Below are 23226 nucleotides of genomic sequence, written 5' to 3' on the forward strand. Positions count from 1 at the left end.
GGGCGTTAAGATAATAGAAAAATAATGACACATGCAGGACAATTGCTTTCATTATAACATTGGAATTAAATCAGAACATCTTTTTTTCCACCCCTCTCTGTGAGTTTAGAGAAGTCTCTTATGGGTTTTCAGCTCTCTCTCAGATGGAGGAATGTTTAAATAAATTCTATAACCCTAGTTCATTAACTACCCACGCTTCTAACTTTACATGTGTGGGGAGATGGGTTTGCTTCCCTCTCCGCCCCTTTTCCACCTACCTCCATCACTCCTGGCAGAGTGCCTTGGAGTCTTTGGCAAGATTAATAAAAAGATGGAAAACTTTTTTTGGTGGGAGTGGGCAGGCAGCATAAAAGCACATTAGAGTTAAGCAGGCAAATTTATTTGTGCTCTAAAAGCTCCATCTGAAAATCAAAAGGAGCCAAGGCTTCCTTCGGCTATGAACCTGCTGCTTCCTCTGCAGAATGGAGCCTAGAGAGATGCTCAGAAACTAGTACCCTACACATGCAGCCGGGAGCCCCAGGACGAGAAAAGACCACAGGTCATGATGGTGCCGAGACAGGAGACGGAGCCTGGAAAGAAAAGGAATGCCCAGGTGTGTACCAGGGTTGGAGTCACATGGAAGGCTGGGGAAGCAAGGTGCTTGCACTCTCCTTTGGAATCTAGTGGGCAGGCAGCAGGGGGAATTGGAGGAATACTTTCAAAGTCACTTTGCTGGGGGTGGTCCATTTTTGCTTTTATGATCAAGTCGTGAGTCTTTGATGACAGCCCAGGGTCTCCATTAGTTGACCATATGCCCTGTTGTAGGTTGAATTCCTTCAAAAGATAGGTTTATATCATAACCCCTGGTATCTGTGAATATGACCTTATTTGGAAATAAGGCTTTTACAGATGTAATCAAGTTAAGAGGAGGTCATACTGGATTAGAGTGGGCTCTAAATCCAATGACTGGTGTCCTTATGAGGAGAAGGAGATTTGGAGAGAGGGACACACCAGGAAAGAAGGCCATGTGATGATGGAGGCAGAGACTGGAGTGACGCAAGCTAAGGATTGCCGGCAACCACAAGAAGCTATGGAAAGGCAAGGGAGGATTATCCTCAAGAACCTTCAGAGGGATCCCCGCCCTGCTGACACTTCGATTTCAGACTCTGCCCTCCTCAACTGAGAGGGAATAAATTTTTGTTGTTTTAAGCCACCAGTGTGTGGTAATTTGTCACAACAGTCCTGGGAAACTAATACATGACCTTAAGCAAATCGCTTAACTTTTCTGGCTCTCACTTCCTACATTAGGACGGTTCCCTCCGCTCTGCATCCTCCTAGTGCCCTGTATGAACTTCCCCCGAAGCCACATCCAGCAGCTTTTCTGTTCTTATGTGTCCAGTTTTCTTTCCAAAATCAGTCAATAGTCCTGCAAAAGCTGGGCTAATGTATTGATCTCAGTCACTCCTCTGACCCTGTGGCTATCCCAGTACCAGGAACACCGTAGGAGATTGGTGAATTTTTGGGGGGGTGCATAAATATTAATATCACTGAATAAGAGCATCTTGTAATCATAGTAGCAGAACATGCCTGACTAATAACTGTTTGATAAGTGGGGCTAAACTAGAACATTCACCCAAGATGACGGCTGAAACAAAGAGAGGAAAGGAGGGCAACAAGGAGTGACTTGATGGGGTGTGCAGAGGTTGAAGATTCAGGCTGAAGACTCTACAGGCTGATACAGAGCGTCCACTGGCATTGCAAAGGAGCCACCGAGCACTAGCCGGCTAACCAGTCTTACCTCCACAAAGCCACACCTTCCTTGGGAGTCTTGATGAAACTATGCACCTCCCATGCCATTAGCTCATCAACCCTCTTGTGGATCTTAGGAAGGTGCCCCGTGAACATTGTTGATTAGAGGACCTTCACCCCAAGGGTAAATCTTTCCCGACTCTGCCACGTATCAGTTTTACTGAACATAGATTGATAAAAAGTTATGCTTGAAAGAAAACAAAAAGCTATGGGATGAACAGAGGGATGTAGTCAAGTCTCCTGGATAGCATAGAAAAACCTAAGGCGCTGGAAAGTGGTCCAACTTGAATAGGTAAAGCTATCTCGTAACTGTCTGTGGAGGAGGATGAGAGACAGGTTTAGGATGAGGTTTCAAGAAGAACATGTCTACCAAAAATCAGTTGCACACCCACTAGTACTCTATCCTAAGCCTTCCCCCCTCAACTCTTGCATTGATAGAAACATTTCCTCATTTTATTTTACAGCAGTAGGGAGAGAATTCGTGCACAGCTGCTGTGTGAGTTCAACCTGGTTTCCGACAACAAAGTGTGCTTTGGTTTCCGGATAACAGGAATCTATTGGGTCTTCATCCCCAGTTCCTGGTGCAGAGCTGCTAAAACCCTAGAAAATCCCCAAGCATTAGGAATGAGAGGAGTGACTTTGTTATTCTTCATAAGCCCCTTTAAAACACACCTGAGTTTACATTAATGAAGTGACTCTTGGTGGACACCTAGATAGTTTCAAGACGGGGCTTCTTGCCAGAGGAACCAACCCTGCGATTAGAGGGTTGGAGCTCGCAGCCCCGCCTCCCAAATTCTGGAAAAGAGAGAGGGGGCTAGAGGTTGAGTTCAATCACTAATGGTCAATGATTCAATCAATAATGCCTACGTAATAGAACCTCCATAAAAATCCCTAAATGATGGCATTTAGAGAGCTTCTGGGTTGCTGAAGACATTGAGGTTCTGGGAGAGTGGAGCACCCAGAGGGGGCCCCTAAATACCTTGGCCTATGCATCTCTTCTGCCTGGCACTTCCTGAGTTACGTCCTTTATACCAAACTAGTAATAGTAAATAAACTGTTTTCCTGAGTTCTACCAGCCATTCTAGCAAAATATTGAACCTGAGGAGGAGAGTGTTGAAATCCCTGATTTATAGCCAGTCGGTCAGAAGCTCAGAAGGCCTGGAACTTGCGATTGCCATCTGAAGTGAGGCCAGACTTGTGGGACTGAACCCTTAACCTGTGGGGTCTGTGCTAACTCTGGGTAGTTAGTGTCAGAATTGAATTGAATTGTAGGACACCCAGCCAGCGTCTGGAGAGTTGGGGAACAGGTTGTTGTGAGAATAAACTCCACACATTTGATGTCAGAAGGATTGTGAGTAAAAACGGTTCAGAGTCTCTGACAAGTGTTCTTATCATCACTATTATGTATTATTATTAATAAATAGCATTTGTAGAGGTCAGCTCAGTAGTGTAATTAAGTTCATGTGCTCCACTTTGGTGGCCCGGGGTTCACGGGTTCAGATCCCTGGCATGGACATACACACCACTCATCAAGCCATGCTGTGGCAGCATCCCATATACAAAGTAGAGGAAGATTAGCACGGATGTTAGCTCTGGAACCACCTTCCTCAAGCAAAAAGAGGGAGATGGGCAACAGATGTTAGCTCAGGGCCAATCTTCCTCACAAATAAGTAAATAAATAGCATTTGCAAAGTATTTTTATGCAAAGTAAATCTAAACAAACAATTTCATTTTGACGCTTACAACACTGTGAGGTTGTATTATTACTGCTTGTTAGTGTTATTGTTTTCATCTCCATTTCAAAGGTTCAGGGTTGTAAAACTATTTAGTCCAGGGTTTGTGACTCTAAATCTATTACTCTCCTCCTAGCACCTCTTGAAATATTACTTCAACATCTAATGGCTAATCTGCTATTTCCACTAAATTGTAGGTGTCAGCTTAGTTCCTTAGATGTCAAGATGGGACTGGCTGTGCAGGATACACCTTTGGAAGGGCAGTGGCTGAGTGAGCCACAAGGTCACGATGCAGGTCTGACACCTGTGAACGAGAGGGAGAAGGAAGAAAGGTGAGGTGGCGGAGTCTTAGACTATGCTGCGGTTCAAGAACGTTTCAGAAGACCAGTGGGGAGTTCCCAAGCTAACATCACATGTAAGAGGAGCCCTGTATCTTGCAGGAATGGGGCTGCCTTAGTGGCTGGGGACAGCCCAGGAGAAGTGAAGTATGGCTTCAAAAAACTCAGGGCCAGCAGCGGGGGCTGTCGGTCAATTTTGCTCCCCAGAGAGGGAGATCTGAGAGGTCCTCTCTGGGCTGCTAGGTTCTGCTCTATGATAGTGAATATAAAGCGTCCTTATGACCCTTATCCAGAAAAGGAATAACAGGAAGGAGAGAGGATCTTTCTTTGCAGTTCTCAGCAAAGAATGCAGCGGTAAGGGAGGACTCATAGCTTTGCCATCCCTAGGCAAATCTGTGAAGAACTTCACACTGAAGGCAGAAAAAGTCTCATTTCACCCGCACCCACCAGAGATTCAGGTGGGGCTCGCTTTTGTGGTTGGACCCCACCCTGCAGCACTTGGAGTAAACTCAGCAGTCTGCTGATTTTCTGTCCTTGATGAAAATATTAAAGGAAGACCCCAACTGAGCCACTTCCTTTTTTCTTCCTAGAAATAGCCTTGAACAGTGGGAAGGAAGAGGCTGTGGACGTCTAAGTGTGGGACTAATTGAAAGTATCCGCGGAAACTAATGACATTAATGGGGGTGGAGTACAAGTCTCAGAATTCTAAGAAATTTGCCCAGACTGATGAGAATGATAGTTTACATGCTCTACATCTGCTTTCTCACTTCCCACTCACTTCTCAGCTCCTTTTCTTCTGTCTTTGATTTCTGATCCTCTACTGAATTACTCTCTGCAAGGTCATAGACGACATCCTGTGCACCAAAAGTAACAGCCTTTCCTCGGCACCACCTTTCCGCAGAGGTGCCCATGGCGACCACCACCTCCCTCCACTCCACTGGTATCTTCATCGAGGCGTTTTCCTGTTTGCTTTCTGCTTCTTGATAACTCCTTTCTGTGTCCTTTGTTCACTTCTTATCTTCCTCTTCCCTCCAAATTTAGGGATTCTCAGGGATCTGTCCTCAGCCTTAACTGCTTAACAAATGTCAGCTGTTACGATTATGGTTAAAATCCAAGAGATTTTAGCTTTTCTTGAGACATCAGTCCTGGTACGTGGGATAATGGTCACACCTGGCCGCACCTGGCCAGGGCTGTGAGTAAGGACAACTCCTTTAGAATATGACTCTTATCTTGCCACGGACCCCATCAGCTGCCCTACTCCTGTGTGTGGCTGCCTAGTGCCTCAAGACCTTTCATTTCTAGCAGCGGCTTTGGGGATAATTTTTGGTTTCTCCTTCTCCACATGTCTTGCCCTCCTTTGACAGGATTTAGTCCCGATTTAGCATCTTGTCTATACCTACTCTCCCGCGTTAACATTGTTACTAACTTTTAAATCAAGGACTTATTTCCTGATTAGAATATTACAAGGAGATATCACCTTTTACCCATCAGAATGGCTGTAATTAACAAGATAAAAAATAACAAGTGTTGGAGAAGATGCGAAGAGAAGGGAACCCTCATACTCTGCTGGTGGGAATGCAAACTATTGCAGCCAATATGGAGATTCCTCAAAAAATTAAAAGTAGAAATACCATGTGATCCAGGTGTCCCACTACTAGGTATTTATCCAAAGAACATGAAGTCTAAGAGATTTGTGCGTCCCTATGTTCATCACAGCATTATTCGCAATAGCCAAGATGTGGAAGCAACCCAAACGCCTGTCAATGGATGATTGGATAAAGAAGATGTGGTGGGGCTGGCCTGGTAGCACAGTGGTTAAGTTCGCACGTTCCACTGTGGTGTGGTTTGCCGGTTCAGATCCTGGGTGCAGACCTACACACAGCTTAGCAAGCCATGCTGTGGCAGGTGTCCCACATATAAAGTAGAAGACGATGGGCATGGATGTTAGCTCAAGGCCAATCTTCCTCAGCAAGAAAAGGAGGATTGGCAGCAGATGTTAGCTCAGGGATAATCTTCCCCCCCCCCAAAAAGATGTGGTAAATATATACAATGGAATACTACTCAGCCATAAAAAAAGACAAAATCATGCCATTTGCAACAACATGGATGAACCTTGAAGGTATTATGTTAAGCAAAACAAGCTAGACAGAGAAAGACAAACACTGTATGATTTCCCTCTTATGTGGAATATAAACAAACATGTGGGCAAAGAGAACAGATTAGTGGTTACCAGAAGGGAAGGGTCTGAGGGGTGGGTGAAAGGGGCCAAAGGGGTACATATGTATGGTGACGGATAAAAACTAGTCTATCAGTGGTGATCTCGGTGTATTCTATATAGAAATTGAAATATAATAATGTATACCTGAGATTACACAATGTTATAAACCAATATGACCTTGATAAAATAATTAAATTTAAAAAATAATATCACAACAGGCTTCTCACCCTCCCATTCCTTCGCCACTGTAATCCCAGGTAAAGTCTTCTCCCAGAAACAGCCTCCCGAGGTCCAACTCTGCTCCTATCTCACCTTGTTAAAAACCTTCAGTGGCCCCATTGTCTGGCAAATGTGTCACAACCTCCCCTCACTGGCCTTCAAAGCCACCCCATTAACATCTCAACTCCTCTTCCCAGTTTTATCTCTTCCTTTTTACAGCCTGCCCCCCACCCCAAACCCTAAGACAAATGTAGGGGATGAGGAGTGGAGAATCATGAAAATTGATATGGTTTTGAACTTGAAGAAGCGTGGCCGAGGAAGAGCCACGTGGAGGAGGATGGGATGACAGCTCCACTGCAGAGCAGAGGGTCTCCTGACCAGGTTGGTGTCCTTAATTGGGAAGAGACAATTTTTGCTCCGTTCCTTAAATCTCTTGAGATTTCCCTGGATACCCCCTTGCCTTTATTTGCAATAGCTTCCCCGACGGAATGACCTGGATGCCCCCTTCCCAGTGTGCCCGGGCCATAGATGCTGCATCGTGCATGATCACCCACCAGGGAGCAGTGAGGAAGGGGGCCCCATGTTTCCAGCGGGGGTGGAGCCAGCCCTTCTCTTAGCCAAGAGCAGTCACCAGCTCCTCTCCTGAGGTTCAGCCTCCTCCTTAAGGTGATGCTCAAAGTCCCTTTCCTTTCCCCCTGCGTCATGGGTGTAAATGCCTTTTAGACACTTAGAGACTCAGCACAGGGCTTCCCTGATGTGGTTTGGGGAAGAGATGTTAAACATTCATTTGCCTTTTTTGTTTGTTTCTGGATAAATAACTCCTGCTCTCCTCTATAGCTCAAGCATCTTGGGCTCCCAGGGTCCCTGGACTCCAGCCCAGTGCTCCCTACCCCTGACTGCTCTGTCTCCTATTTCATGCCAGGCCTCCAGCCCTAAGCTATAATTCTTCTCCTGGTAGGTGAGGCAAGAATGTTCCTCAGCAGGGAGAAAGAAACTCCAGGGCAGAGAATGGGGAAGACAGGAACGAACAAGACCTTCAAGTCGAGATCCCAGAAACACCACCTGAGAAAGTCTGGAGCCCCGGGGAATGAAGGCACCATGTGAGTGCCCTGCTGGAGACGGTGCCCGGCATGGAACCACACACACGGATCAGAGTAGACAGAGGACCACAGCTTGAGGTGGGGCCCCTCCAAGGGGACAAGAGGAGTCCTTGAAGGAGATGGAGAAGATGCCTCAGAAGAGACAACGAGCCACTCCCAAGCCCTCTGTCTTAGAGAGTCTCTCTAGGTATGGGTCCCCCGCCCCAGATTCCTAAGGCTCGATGGCCACAGGAGGGTGCTTCCGCGCCCAGCGCTGGTCTGTGCTCCACAAATGGCACCCACGAGCATCCTTCTCTGTGCTGCAAGAGGGAAGGATGGGGCTGGTGGCTCCTCTGTGGGCTCCTTCCAGTCTGCATCTGTGACCTGGAGATGTTCTTGGAAGTCTCTTGCTCTTTGATCAGAGGTTGGCTTTCCTTTTCTCTTTTGAAGCTTGGCTAGCTCAATTTTAGGATTTCAGCCCCGGCTGTGAAGGACACGGAGCACTAAGTGTCACAGGGACTCCCAGGCCTCTCACGCAGAAATGAAAGAGCCAGCCAGGAAGAAGAGGGAAAGGCGAGATTCTGGAGCGGACCCAGGAAACAAAATTCAAACCGGAGCTTACGACTCAGGGCACAAACTCTGGATCGAAGAACCCGGGCTCCTGCTAAAGCCACAATTCTTCCTCAAACTTCAGGAGAGCCAGGCTCTGGTAGCCAACTGAGACACAAATTGCATTATTCAAGGAATAATGGAAAGGCAGGACTTTTGTGTACTGCATGTGTTTTGTGATTTTGCCAGGGGATGGTCAGTTTGTATTTAAGTGTATTCAACTCCAAACTCTCTGGGATGATTGAAAGAGCTCAGCATGGAGCTGAGCTGAGTCAGACTCAGACTTGAATTCCAACTGCAGTCCTACCACTTCCTTCCATCTGGTTGTGTCATCTTGGAAGATTCTTTGTTTTCTGAGTCGGTATTTCTTTAGTTGCAAAATGAGGATAGTTCCCACTGCACAGCGGTGTTGGGGGGGTCCATGTAATAATATTATGTGATGATATGATATCTAGCACAGTTCTGCAAATGTAGGAGGCACCCAATAGCCATGACCATTGTGTACAGCTGCACAGGTTGTGCACTGTGCAATGCCGGGGTGCCATTCACATAGTCTCTGCATCATTATTTGTAGCAACCCCACCCCCCATGTCAATTTTCTTCATCTCCTTTCCCCTAAATGAGAGTAGATTAAAAAATAAAGTTAAAAGATTATAGAGAACAGCCAGGGCAACTTTATAACTATACTATCAGTACAGATGTATTATTAAAACAGAAGTGATTTTCTTCTGCTTCCTTTACTTGACAAAACAGTGTCCATTCATTCATCCTCTCAACATTCAATGAATATTTACTATGTGCCGGGCAGGCTAGCCCTACAATAGCTGTCTCATTTCTGTAGAGTACAATTCTTTGCATCCTTTTCCCTGTGTCCTCATCCCAAATAAAAGCAAAAAAGCTGTCTCCATCTAAGACCATGTTCCTGGCCTCCAGGGGCCTCTTCTCAAACTGTTAGTCCACGCCCCTTCCCCAGAGCTCACACCACGCCCCGCACTGTGTGCCTGGTCCACAAGTCCTCAGGGGACAATCCTTTGGTGTTTGGTGATGGGAGAGATTTTGCAGTCACTGAAGTATTCAGCGATGTGGAAGCCCAGCATCAGGACCGTCTGCAGAATTCCTCACTGCTCTAATCTCCATCTGTCTCCCACCATCCTGGCCATCCTCACTTACTCAGGTTTCCTCCTAAAGCTGTCAGGAGGCACTCACAGTCAGGCCCTTCCTCCTGGACATTGGTCAAATGTATGAAAGCTGAAAGTAAATAATATGTTTTGGAAGAGGGCTTCGGTTCTCTGAGAGACAAAGAACGAAATTTCTATCTAGACCTGACCCTTAGGAATTGAAAAATATTCACATTTTTCCTCCATTTTGTACACGCCCTTCCAAATCAAATATACATTGCTTTCTGTCTTTGTCTCAAGTGTAATGAACTTATAAACAAATAATTCTTACTATCAATATCAGACCTTTAGCTTTTCATTTTCACTAATTTTTATAGAACAATTTAAAAATGCAATGAGTGGCCGGCCCGGTGGCACAGCGGTTAAGTTCGCACGTTCTGCTTCTCGGCAGCCCGGGGTTTGCTGGTTGGGATCCCGGATGCGGACATGGCATCGCTTGGCAAAAGCCATGCTGTGCAAGGCGTCCCATATATAAAGTAGAGGAAGATGGGCATGGATGTTATCTCAGGGGCTAGTCTTCCTCAGCAAAAAGAGGAGGATTGGCAGTAGTTAGCTCAGGGCTAATCTTCCTCAAAAAAAAAAAAAAAGCAATGAACCTCATAAGTACACACTTACGTAGAAAGACAGCACACAGGCCCAACTGGTGGTTGGCAGGCAGTGCCATTATGCTAGGCTCCAACCTGGTAATTTATCAAACATTCATACAATGGAATATTATACAGTCATTAAAATCAATGAAGAGATGTGCATGTATTTATACAGAAAAATCTGTACGATATGCCATCTTAAAAAAGCTGGTTATAAATCATTGTATACAATAAAATCCCATTTTAATTGTATGCTGTCTATATAGGATATGTAAATATGTAATATTTATTGAGTGCTTACTCGGTATCAGGCACTGATTAAAGGCTTTGCACACATTATCTTGTTTGATCCTCCTAAAACACTGTAAGAAAGGTGCTATTTTTACCCCAATTGTACAGATGAGAAAATTGAACCAAACGAAGTTTAAGTGAAGTCTCCAGATCCCAGAGTCAGTGAGGAAGGAGCTGGGCTGGAATCCGGTCATTCTGACTCTGGCCCCTCACACTCTTAGTCGCTAGGCTGTCCTGTATAAACCTCTGGGAAGTTTAAAGCAAGATTAACAGTGGCTATTTCTTGAGATGGGTGATTTTCTTCTTTTAACTTATCTGTAACATATATAGTGTAAAAATTATTTATGTACGTAGTATATTTATACAATGAATGTCTAACATTGGAAAAATAACCAATTAATGGTAATTGGAAAAAGAATACAGTCTGAGAAAAGACTTTTACGAATCTTTATGCTTGCCTATTCAGTTCCAGATCTATTTCAGGGCCACTTTGTAGCACTATTCATCTGCCTGTAATCTTTTTAAATACTCAAAGGTCTAATTGTTTAATTGCTCATTCAAACCAATTCGCTGTGAGATTCTCTAACAAGCTTAATAATGCCTTTCAAAAAGAGCTGAGTAACCAGTTAAATGGAATTGCACAGGCATGACTATTTGCTGTTATAAGTCCATTTTGATATTCTCAGACTTCATAATTGGTTGTGCTTTTTCTGACTCTGGGGCAAATGAACATCTCATCCTTCTTAGTTTGTCAGCATGAAAGAAAATCATTGTAAAGCTTTGCTTCCTGGGATGTATTTCACTGGGAGATGTTGGAAACATACACTCTCAAATGCTGAACAGACATTTTTACAAAAGGCCATGCTGACCACTGGAAAATTAGCTGGTTTCTGTAACTCCCTTCGTCTTAGCAGTTCCATTCATCTTTCAGTTTAGGGTGTCTGAGTGGGGGTGGAGGGGAGCAAAATCAATATGAAGCCTAGAGCATGGTCTCTCAATTTGAAGCAGCGCAAGCTTTCTTAAGATCCGAGGGAAAAAACAGTGAACGTACAAGCCCCGAGACTTTGTGGAATGCTGTTATTGGGTAGGGGGTGGGGTGGTCTCTCCAGAGTCATTAACTAAGAGCTAATCATCTCTATTCAAGCTTAGGGCTCAGATCTCGGAGTCTGGCCATCATCCTCGGGCAGGTTACAGTGGAAGACAGAGAGTTCTCATTGCTTGGTCCCCAGCTTTAGCTCATTTATCTTTAAAGTTTAGTGCCAGAGATAAAGAATTCTTGCAGATCCTTAAACATGACGTTGGGCATGAAAACATGAGGTTCTCAGTATTACTGCTCTCCATCACAGCAATGGCCTTGTCAGTGCTGGAGGAGGCGTGGGTACAAGCTGGGTTTCCCAAGGGAGAAGCCTGCTCAATAATAATGGTTGCAATCCTACCTCTGCTGTAGCAGCCATCACAGCCTGCCTGACATTAGCTGCATGTCCGCGTGGATCACAGCTTTAGTAACAGTGATAAGAGTGACTGTAATGATTTCCGCTGTGCACCACACTAATAAGCTCTTTATAAACCTTGTTTCATGAAATCCATCCCATCGCCCTCTGAAGCATAAGGGGGATCCCCTTATGATCCCCATTTGTTCAGGAGGACATGGAAGTTCTGGGAAGCGAAGTCACCTGCCCAAGGTTACCAAAGCTGCTGGGGAGGAGCAGAGCCGAGGGTAATAACCACTTCTGCCCAACTTCAAAGCATTAAATCTCTATGCCACGTTGTCGCTGCATGGTGGCATTTTTGATGTGGAAGACACCCAGGTGGGGTATCCTGCAGCGTGGCCGGTAGGAGAAAGAAGGAGAAGGTCACCATAGCGGCAAACTTGAAAGTTTATTTCTAGTTTATCGTCCTCTCCCCGACTCCTATCGACCCAGTTCAGTGCTGGGGAGAAGCCAGGGGCCGACCGTCCCCCTGGACAGTTGAAGAAAGGCCCGCTGCCGTCTGTAGGAAAGGAGCTCCAAGCAAAATGACAGCCATCGCTTCAAATTCTACCACAGATCTCATTTCTTTCTTCCAAAAGACTGAGTTTGTTTTCAGAGATAGCCTTCAGACCTCAAATAGACAATGGCCCTCACTCAGTCAACACACGGTCTGCCTCCTGGTCTCCTCACAGTGAAATCAGAAAGCAGTGGACAGACCAGGGTCTGGTTAAAGAAGAATGGAGCTGGCGGGAGGTCCCAGCCAGGCTGAGAGGATGACATGAGTAGGACTAATAGAGCTAAACTAAAGATATGCCTGGATGTGGGGGCTCCTCCAGAGAAGCAGCTGGGGGCGTCAGCATGAACCCCTAAACCTGCTGATGCTCCTTCTATGCTCAAATCCTCCCTCCTCAGACATGGGCTTCGAGTTCACACAGTCAGTCCCCAGCTTCACCAGCGCTGGGTTCTGTCATTCAAGACCCAAGCTGGCTGAGTGATCACTGACTCTGGATTGTGCCTCTTTTCCTGGTTTCCTTCAACCACCAGTTGCTCTGGCATCCACCATTACGTCTGACTGTCCAGGATCATGGATTCAGTCCCTCAGGATGCCTCCTTGCTGCAACTGAGTTGGTGTGAATTTCCAAACATTTTGTGATGACTTCCTATGTGCTGGGCTTTGGACTACATTCTAGAAGAATCAAAGGGGTGCATCTTGGCTCTGCTACTAATAACCCTGAAAGAGATCCCAGCAACTCCCCTCCTTTTCTGTAAAATGCATATAATATTACCACCCCCACCCCATGCTGGATGCTTTGGATGTTGTGATTATTAAATACAATAAGGCACCACACTTGACTTGTCAGGTTGTTGGGAATTTCATGGTAGATATAAGATGGAGGAGCAGCATGGTTCCAGTTAAAGGCTCACCTTCAACTGAGGCACAGCCACAGGGACGTGAGGGTGTGTGTGGAGCATGTGCAATGCCAGGTATTGGCGTGTGAGCAAAGCGGGGAGGAGATGAGGATAGAGAAGAGGATAGACAGGTAAGGGCCCTGGGGACCTTGCGTGCACCCATATAGGCAAAGGCTAGGACTGCAGCTCATCCAGGTCTTGGAAGGACACCTGTGATGCACCCAGAACACGAGAGGATGGGGGCGCTTGTGGGAGCTGCTATGAGGCCATCTCCCACTTGCTTCCTGGGAGGCTGTCCTGAGGTGGTTTCTCATGCCCTGCAGGATTCTGAGGTATGAAGCTTTCTGCCCCATCTTCCCTCCCCCAATTAGAGCTGCAGAATATAAAACTATGTAGCTGCAAGCTCCAACAGGCGTCCACGGCTCATGGTGCAGCCTTCTGACCTCTGTCACATCAGTGTCGTCCATTTGGGTGTTTGGGACAAGGATCATGGGCAGCTGGCACCTTTGGCTTATTTCTCTTTTCATCGTCTATGAAAATAATGAACTGTCTCAATCTAAGAGTGGCTCATTGTATATTTGCCAGCCAAATCAGCCAGGCCTCGGCCTCGGCCTTGCCTTATCTCGTGTGCATGCGCTTGACAGTAAGTGGGAATCAAATGCTAGGGGTGGCAACTTATTTATTAGGTTTTTGAGCCACACCATCCTTCTGGATTTCTGACCTTTGCCTGCTCGTATCTTCACAGCAAACCCCAGAGTGACCAGACGCTGGCGCTAGGGCCCAGCTCATCCTCTGTCTGTTGGTTGGCCTGTCCTCCCCTTGTGAGTCTGACCTCTAGGACCAGTGTGAAATAAATAAAAGTTATTATTAAAATAAAAGTTAACTAACAGTTTATTAAAATAAAAATTTACTATTAAAATAAAGGTTAATTAAAATAAAGTCAACAAAAGTTAATTATTAAACGCTCAGGAAACCTCAAGTGTTATTGTATCTGCGTTTCATCAAAACTAAAAGTTTACTGAATTTTCATCAAGATATAGTTATTTGTAAGGATGAATGTATAAATTGTTGTATACAAGTATTTTATTCAAGGGCAAAACAGTGGAAACAGCTTAAGAATCTAACAATAGAGAAATGAATGAAAAAATCATGCATACCCATTAAAACACGACTAACACAAAAGATGATCTTGGGGCTGGCCCAGTGGTGTAGTGTTTAAGTTCGTATGCTCTGCTTTGGCGGCCTGGGGTTCACAGGTTCGGATCCTGGGTGCAGACCTAGCACTGCTCATCAAGCCATGCTGTGACAGAATCCCACATAAAACAGAGGAAGATTGACACAGATGTTAGCTCAGCAACAATCTTCCTCACATATACACACACACACAAATGATGATCTTGAGTAATGGTTTAGCAACATGACTGTCAGAAACCATGAAGAGTCTGAGATTGTACCACCCTTGCAAATTAACAAGTTGGCCATAGTTTAATGGTTGTTGGCAGAAGACACAAGACTCCTGGGTCAGAGACAAAGGACTTTATTACTCACAGCGATAACAGTAGCCAGAATCAGAATATCAGGATTTTTTTCCTGCTATTGGAAGATACTGAGGCAGTAGCTCCTGAAGTCAGAGAAAAGGCCAAGCGACCCAAGGGTCAGGAAGGGGAGGAATGAAGCAGGAACCTCTACAGCTCGAGGCCGTGGGCTTTCCTTCTGCAACCTTGTCACGTCACTCAGGTCTCAGTTCTCTGAGTGATGTGTCTGTCCCTCTATTTCAATTCCAGAGAAACGGGAGTTGAGTGTCCAGTTTGGGTGAGGTGTCCACACCTGCTCCCATCCCCATGGCCAGGAGAGCAGGGTCTCCTTATAGAACCATGGCTGCTGGGTGCCCAGGCCAGTGTATGTGTGTTTTGTATAGATATGTTTATGCACGTGTGACAAGGGATGCAGTGGTGGAAGGCGTTGATTCTCAGGAACCTGTGACTAGGCTGACATCCCCAAATGTCTTCTCTACACACACTTTTGCTCTAGAGAGATAGAAACTTCCATTCTTCTTCCATCTTAGTAATATTGTTCCTAGATCACTTTGTCTCTCTGGATTTTGCCACCCTAACAAGAAGCTGCACAGGTGATACCTAAGTGTCCTTTGAGTTTTGCCAAGGCATACCGATAATACATCATCCAGCACTGGGGAGTTGTCTCAGTGGAAAATTCATCTGGACAGGGTGGGCGACAGGTTCCACTTAGAAATACCTACTGCCCTTTGTAATGGGACTGCCAAGAATGAATCATGTTCCAAATATGTCCTTTTAAAAGAGTAATGCTGCCCTCTGACACCAACTTAATAGGTTTTTAGCTCTTTGGGAAGTAAATTTTCTTCTTCCACGTGATTTCATTAACATCTATGAGCTGAATGCCTATGGCTGCGTGCATGTCTGTGCCACAGCCTCTTGCCGCAGTCTACTCCCCACAATGAACTAATCACCTGCATGCAACGAGCCGGAGGAAGATGGATGAGACTTATCCTTTGGCTGGGGTCAGGGACCTAGGCATTGACCCTAGGTCTGCCTTTAAGGCTAATGGAGACTTGGTCAAATAGCATCAACTGTCAGCACTTATGTTCCCTGATCCGTAAACTAGGATCAGAATTCCCATCTCGTGCAAGCATTTGGCAGAAGGCAGATGGCATAATGTGCATGAACATACCTGGATGTTGTAAAGCTCTACGTAAATGTTATGCATATTCTCCACTTTAAAATTTGCCAACCCATATCTCTTGGGTGTGTTAAACCACACGCGTCCATGCTTTCAATCAACCAGCGACCCTACTTTCTCTGGGCCATGTGGCAGAGGAACAAAATTTGCAATTATTTTGTTTGAACTACTCTTTCATTTTAGAAACTGTGAAATCTTCAGAGAAAATAAATATCCTGTGATATTCACAGCTGTACCCCTAAGACAGTAATTAGGAGCAGCTCACAGGCAAAGTGATGTATAAAATAGCCCCGGGAGATTCATTTTCTACTGAACCATTCCGTAAAGATGAGAACCTCTCCTCCCACTCCTACCCGCCCCCATCTCATTCTCTGAAGACACAAAATCCTTGTAGCATTATCAGGATTACTTAATTGTGTTGCAAATATAAATGTTACTTGGTTATCTAGGCTCTTAAGATTTAATATTTACGCATATAAGTTCACCTCAAATGATTAGATATCATTCAGAAAAGGTAAATAATTTGTTTTCCTGCAAAAATAGCCTTAAACCTATAAAAGATCCTTCCCACTCTGAAGATAAGTAATACCTCTTGACCCTCTAGGGTAATTAAAATTTCTGGCCGTGGGCTTGGGGTGCGTCCGTTAGCGGTGGTCTCATCCATCAAGGACCGCCCCCTCTCATAGCAAATCTGAATGACCACATAAATCTGCTTTATAAGCCACGCTGGCTGGCAGCTGAAATTTCAAAGATAGGATCATTGACAGCATCAACAGCTACAGAGGGGTCAAGGAGAAGGATTGGAAAGGCCATTTGTTTAGAAAGAAGATGGCCATTAGTGCCTTCGGAGACATCACTCTAATGTCGGCAGAATGACAGACTACAGAAGCCAGAATGTGAGGACTTAAGGCAGGTTTGGACACTGAAGAAATGGAAGCATGGGTGCCCATTTGCTTGACAGATATATTAGCAATGAAAGAAAGGCGAGGAATAGAACAGTGTCTCGAAGGAGGCGATACATTTATTTTCTTGGTTATTTATAGCCAAAACATGCCCATGTTTCAAGGCCAAGGGGAAGGAGCTAATGAGATCTACCAGCTGTAAGCTGTGCAATCTTGGACAAGTTACCTGACTTTTCCGAGCCTAAAAGAAGTAATAATACTCTATATCGATACTATACATTTCATTGGTAATGAAGTAATTCAAGAAACGTTTAGCTTCACGTAGTGAGTGGCTCCCATTAAGTGATCAATAAATAAGATGCCGCTTAACAAAGAGAAGGAGGAGGAGGAAGAAGAAGAGGCAGCCAACATGGCAACAGAAGAGGGAGGAGGAGGAGATGATACTGGAGGAGATGATACTGGAGGAAATGATACTGGAGGAGATGATACTGGAGAAGCTGGAAAGGCATCCTCTACAACCAGAGGGAAAATGACTGTTGGATGTGTAGAAAGAGAGAGATGCTCTCTGGCAAAGAGGGTAGGAAGGGAAGCTCCTGATGGACATTTCCACTTTCCTCAACAAAGGCCACATGGTTTTCTTTGAAACAATAGCAGGAAGGGCGCGATAGGAGAGGGACAAAAGGGTCAAGGACTGCCACTGTGAGACACACACCAAGACTCCACAAGAGGTGAGCAAGGAGATTCTAGGGAAGCCACAAGAGCCCGTTGGAAGTCAGAAGGACAGTCCAGGCAAGAAGTGCAGATTAGGACGAAGCAGAAGTTCAAGGGAGAGGGGATAAAGGACTGGAGGCGGGGATGGTCTGTCTGTTGTCTGTCTTTCCTCCCCTTTCCTTGTGTTTTCTTTTTCTTCTTCCCCACATCCTTCCATTCCTTCTTTCCTTCTCCTTTAAAGGGTAATAAGCAGTAGAGAAAATTCCTAATTGTTTCTTCCTCAGTGTCTTCTACCTTCTTGTGAGACTTAAACAACTGATGTCTGTTCCGCAGGCTCTTGTGAACACACTGATTCTCCTGAAGAAGGAGCTGGATAAAGGGAAATAATAGCACGAATAAATGTTGAAAGTCTTCCTGTGTTAACATAATAACATGCAGCCTGGAAACAGATCCCAGAGCCAGAGAAGCTTGGGGATCAGAAAGAAAAATGTAGATTTAATTGGAAATCTCTCCCAGCCCCGTATCTGCATGCACCATTTACTCTGTTTGGGGGGGCTTTGCTTGTGATTAGCTTATTAAAATGCAATTACTCTCCCCTTTTAGGCCACCTGAAGCAATATCATTTTTCTCAAGCAATGCGTAAAGATCAAAGTCAAAATAAAAACATGACTTTACATATCATCTAAAATATCTTTGAATAAATTTATCAATTTATTGAAGAAGTCTTAGGGAGAACCTACTGCGTGCTCAGCATTGTGTGTTTAATGGGCATATAAGCCGCGTGGTTCCTATAATCATGGGCACTCGTCATCTGTAGAAGAAATTTCAATTCTGGACAAAACGGCAGATTAGCATAAGCCATTGTCTCCCTTCCTCAAACACAACTTTGGAGATTTTATGGAAAAAAGCAAAACTCGTGTGGATGGATCCTAGCACTTAACATCAAAACCACAAAAAACCCGTGGGAAGACAGACAGTGGTTGATTCCCTATGTAGAAGGAAAATGGCAGCCTATATCAGGAGAAGCCCAGGGCCAGAGTGGGGAGATGAGCTTGGGGGCTGGCTCAGTGTACCTTTTCTTTCTTCCTCCTTGACCTCAGTGGACTATTGACCCTTGTTGTTCCACTGTCAAAAACCTCCCTGGCCCAGCACTTACCAGAGGCACTTAGGTGACATTGGGGCAGAGCTGGGGCCCCTCTTCAGTGATAACAAATGTTCTTTGAGGGTGGGAGTACCTGGGGAGTATGGAGGTGGGGGATGGTGGGTAGGAGGCACAAGCAAACCGGGAGTCAGTCGTTAATTCCTGCTTGCAGTGCCAGAGGCTGTCCAGGTTGAAGTGCGCTCTGCACCTCACAACCAAAGCCTGTGTCTCTGCCTTGGGTACACATCACTCTCTACACCAACTGAGATTCCCAAGGGAACACGCACGGGCAGGGGGAAAGGCCTCTGCTGAACCACACCTTGAAAAGCAATTTACGGAAATCTCTACTGGAGAAATTTTAAATAAGCCTAATAAATGTCTTTTAAAAGGGAAGGAGGAATATTTGAAACACGAAGTAAAAACAAGCAGTTATGAGTAAGAAGCAATGGGAGATCCTGGGCATGAAAAATATTAAGTGTAGAAATGAAAAACTCAGTGGATGAATTGAAGAGCTGAGTGGGTACTTCCAAAGAAGAGAGATTAAATTAGGAGAGAGAAATGAAGTGTAGGAGGCACAGGTGAGTAAAAGAATTAACAAATTTTATTTTTGTTTGATATGCAGTGACCTCCTGTTACTTTTCCCTTAAAAAAAAAACAAAGCACAGCCATGACAAGCCAAGCAAATACTCTAGAAGAGACGAACAGGACAGTGGTGGGGTCACAGGAGAGGGACAAAAGTGTGTGAATGTTCTTCTAAGGGGAAAAACATCAATAATAATAAAATAAAGAAGAAATAAAATCTAGTTAATAAATTATAAAATAAAAGTAATGCCCCTTTGGGGCTGGCCCCGTGGCCGGGTGGTTAAGTTCGCGCGCTCCGCTGCAGGTGGCCCAGTGTTTTGTTGGTTCGAATCCTGGGCACGGACATGGTACTGCTCATCAAACCACGCTGAGGTGGCGTCCCACATGCCACAACTAGAAGGACCCACAACAAAGAATATACAACTATGTACTGGGGGGCTTTGGGGAGAAAAAGGAAAAAAATAAAATCTTTAAAAAAAAAAAAGGTAATGCCCTTTGGAGGTGGAGGGGAGACGGGATGAAGAGTGCAGTTGGATGGAGCCATTGCCTTCTTAATCTCAGAGGTCAAGAATACATTCTCAAGTACATATAGAATGTGTAATCATTCAGCTTGTGTCCCTTTGGATCAAATGAGCCTCCCCTGGGACCTAATTTCTCAAATCCATGATCCATTTAAGGTCTTATTTCCAATGGCTCCTCCTAAAATTCTGACCATTCTATACTCAGGTCACAGTTTAGGGGTAGCTGACTGCAAAATACAAAGACATTCTTGGGATATTGTTTCCACAGTTGTTTTTCCCAAATCCTTTTCTGAGCCATTAGATTTTGGATTACAAACCATCCTGCAGAAGTTTCCACGCCTTTGGTGTCCCTGAGCCTGGCTCATTGAATAAGCAGATGATTCATTAACAGGAATAAAATTTCCACTCGGCCCTGCCACCTCCTTCCGTCTCTCCAGTCACCTGCCCTACCTTTCTCTACAAAGGCTTTTATCACAGCTTTTCATCTGAATTCAATTCATTGATCCTTCTTTAATTAGCCAAAAGTATCTCATTATCGGCCCATGCCTGGTCAATTACCAACTGCAGTATCAATGAACAAGGCATCCCGCCTGGTTTGACTTGTAGGCTCAGAGCGCTGAGGTCGTTTCCTGTCAGAGATGTGTTAAGGGGAGAGGATTTATCACGCATTCAGCAGATATCTCTTTCATTGTTATCAGCTTCTCATTACAGTTGGTTAAAGCTCCATTGTGATCCCTCTTGTAGCCTGGACTTGCTCTTGGAAAGGTATTTCGTACTCCAGGAGACGTCATGATATCACAGCCTCCAAGCCATAACCTCAGGAACCTTACAGAAGGATACTCACCCTAGCAGGCTGGGGGTGGGCGATGGGAGGCTTGGACTCTCCTTCATGTTTTTGCTTAACTGAATGTAATGACTGATGTTTAGAAGGATCATAATTCGGCCTTGAATTAATGTTTCTTTACAAAAGTGTCTTCATCAAATTTCTTGAGACTCACAACATTTTTTGTGGGGTCAATAATTGGAAAGGACTCCATCTTAAAGGACAGGATTTTGGACAAATTGTGTTTCTTCATTTTGGTAAATCTCTCCTCAGCTCAAGGTTATAAGAACTTCTTTATCTATTCATTCAACTTGTATTGAGCACTTATTATATGCAAGGCCGAGGCTTGGTATTGTGGATACGTGATGCAGTAGACAATTTGTAGGTAAGCACTGCTTGATGTGTTTACCTGAAAAAAGGACAGTAATGGAATTCTCTAAGCTCTTCTAACATGTTAGATCTTTGATTCTGACCATGCTCTGTAAAAAGAATCAAAACAAAGCTATACCTTCTCTGGGAAAAATTCCCTGAATGGAGATAGTGCGGAATTTCTCAGGACATGCCTTTTCCTTATCTTCCCCTATTACAAGTAAAGAGTACCAATAGGTGTTTAATTCAGATCCTGAATGGAATACACTATTTGAACTCTCTTTTTCTCAGCAGAGGAGGGAGCAAATCAGCCAAGCCCAAGAAAGAAACGATAGCACTATTTTGAGCATTCAGTTTATTTATTTTCTTGTTGCAAACATACTTCTGTATTTACAACTTTAGAGGAAAAAGTATCTATATAATAACTATTAAATTTCTCTTCTGCCTTTCCAAATTAGATGAGTGGTAGTTTGACTAACAAATAATGTTTGATGTTCTTCCATCCTCTGGGGATAGGAGGTGGGGGAATTAAATTCTAATAGCAAGAGACCAAAGGCCACATTTCCAGGAAGGAGACAAGCTCCAAGGACTAGCCAGAAGCTCTCTGTTTGCAGGCAATGTGAGTTATCTCGGGGTCCTACAGGTGGAATTTCTGGTGCCTTCAAATGTTCTAAATCTACCTATGGTGGCACAGTGAATAGGTACATCCACTCTGGAAAAGAGTTTGGCATTCTTATTAAATTTGCAGATACACATACTTAATGATTCAGAAACTTTGTCACCAGACAAATATCCTAGAGGAACTTCTGCACAGGTGTACCAGGGTATGGGAGCAAGAAGGAGTCCAGCAGCAAAATGTTAACAACCTGAATGTCCGTCAACCATGGATGGTAGAATGGATCAGTCACGTCACAGTCACATAGAATAGCACTCAGCACTCAGAATAGTGCTCCGAATAGGTCACAACTACGCACATCTGCATGACTGAATTTCACAAACACGATGTTGAGTGAAAGACACGTCACCTATGAACCCCATTCATATGAAGTTCTAAGACAAGAAAGCTAAGCCACGTTGTTTAGAGATGCACAGAAAGATGTTACAAGTGAAGAAGGCCAAGGAAATGATTACCATGGAAATCAACACGAGTTGTAATGAAGAGGGCACACGGGCTTTGGGGGTGGGCATGTAACATTCTTTTTCTCGGCCTGGGCGGGAGTTGCAAGGATATCTCATTTATGACTATTAGGTTGTGCGTATGTTTTTATGCACTTTTCTGTATGTCTGCTATGTTTCAAATAAAGAAAAGATAATCTCCCTTCCTTGGAAATATCTTCCAGTGCTTTTGACTCCCGCCTGGCAGGGCCTCTCTAGACATGCTTCTCTCCACCCAGATGTTGGGTATCATCGCACTGTCACTCAGAGTCTGCTGCTGCATCTCTTCATGCCCCAGAAGGTAGAAACAATTAGCTGATGCGCCCTCCCTGCCGTCAGCGGAGCACGCGTTCTCGTCCAGTGTCAGGCCTGTCAGCTGTCCCTAAATGAACCGTGTCTCTCAGGAGGATCACTCTGCCAGCACCGCCTGCAGCCCACCGCCAGTTCCAGGGCTGCTGACAAGGCTCGGGACCGCACTTTTGGGACAGCATGAGTTGGGGACAGCGGCCATATTTAACTATGGAGTCTGATTTCAAAACTTTGGGGCATGGAAATGCTGTGTGGGAGGGGAATAGTGGGGTTTGATTGAAGGAGAAGAGAGACTAGAGGAGGAAGCTGCTGATGCCAGAGGAGGTACATTCCCCAGAGTAAGCATTTTCCCCATGCATAGGACCCTTACATTGACAAATACTCCAGGATGAAGAAACACATCAGAACTAACATGCTGGTGTGGTTAAGTTAACTGAATTAATTCGTTCACGCAACAAGTATGACTGATTAACTACTGCTGCTCAGAACAGACCTAGCCCTACAGATGGAGAGATTTAGAAACGCGGACCATACTCTTGGGGACTCAAAGACAAAAATACAGATGGGTAAGCAGGTGCATCTTCTGACGCGTGTGCTGAGAGATCCAAGCAGGAGGTACTGTGGGGGTGCACAGAGATGCGGTGCATCTAACATGAGGAAGGGGACTTGAAGGAGCATAGCTATCTGGTTGGTCCTCAGACACTTTGAACTCACTGTAGCCAAACCTTAAATCATCTTCTCCCCGGAACCCCTTCCTCCCCGTGAATTCCCAATCCAGGGTAATGCCCCCCATCTTTCCTCATGGGAACCCAGGAATGGGAAAAACCCAAGCAGAGATCGGGAGTCTCTCACTCACCATGCGCTTCTATCATTGCCGATGTTGGCAATACTCAAGGACTGCCATTTAGATAGAACCAGGACTGCCATCCGGACCAGGGGTTTGAACAAATTGAGAAATAAAATGAAGAGTAGCAGATGGCGTCAAAATGTTACCTTTCCTCCATCGGGAGGCTCAGGAGGAGACATGGCTTTAGGTTTGTGGAGCAAGTAGACTTGCGAATACTGAACCTCACAATTTG

General features: G+C 44.9%; 1 long non-coding RNA gene across 1 annotated transcript; it reads left to right on the forward strand.

The window, feature by feature from the left end:
• Positions 1-428: 428 nt before the first annotated feature.
• On the forward strand, positions 429-10385 carry LOC139044586 (uncharacterized). Its single transcript, XR_011501651.1, has 3 exons — positions 429-592; positions 6516-6677; positions 7255-10385. It is a non-coding gene; the product is annotated as an uncharacterized lncRNA (long non-coding RNA).
• The last annotated feature ends 12841 nt before the right edge of the window (positions 10386-23226 follow it).

This window comes from Equus asinus, chromosome 2, assembly GCF_041296235.1.
Source record: "Equus asinus isolate D_3611 breed Donkey chromosome 2, EquAss-T2T_v2, whole genome shotgun sequence".
NCBI classification, from domain to species: domain Eukaryota; kingdom Metazoa; phylum Chordata; class Mammalia; order Perissodactyla; family Equidae; genus Equus; species Equus asinus.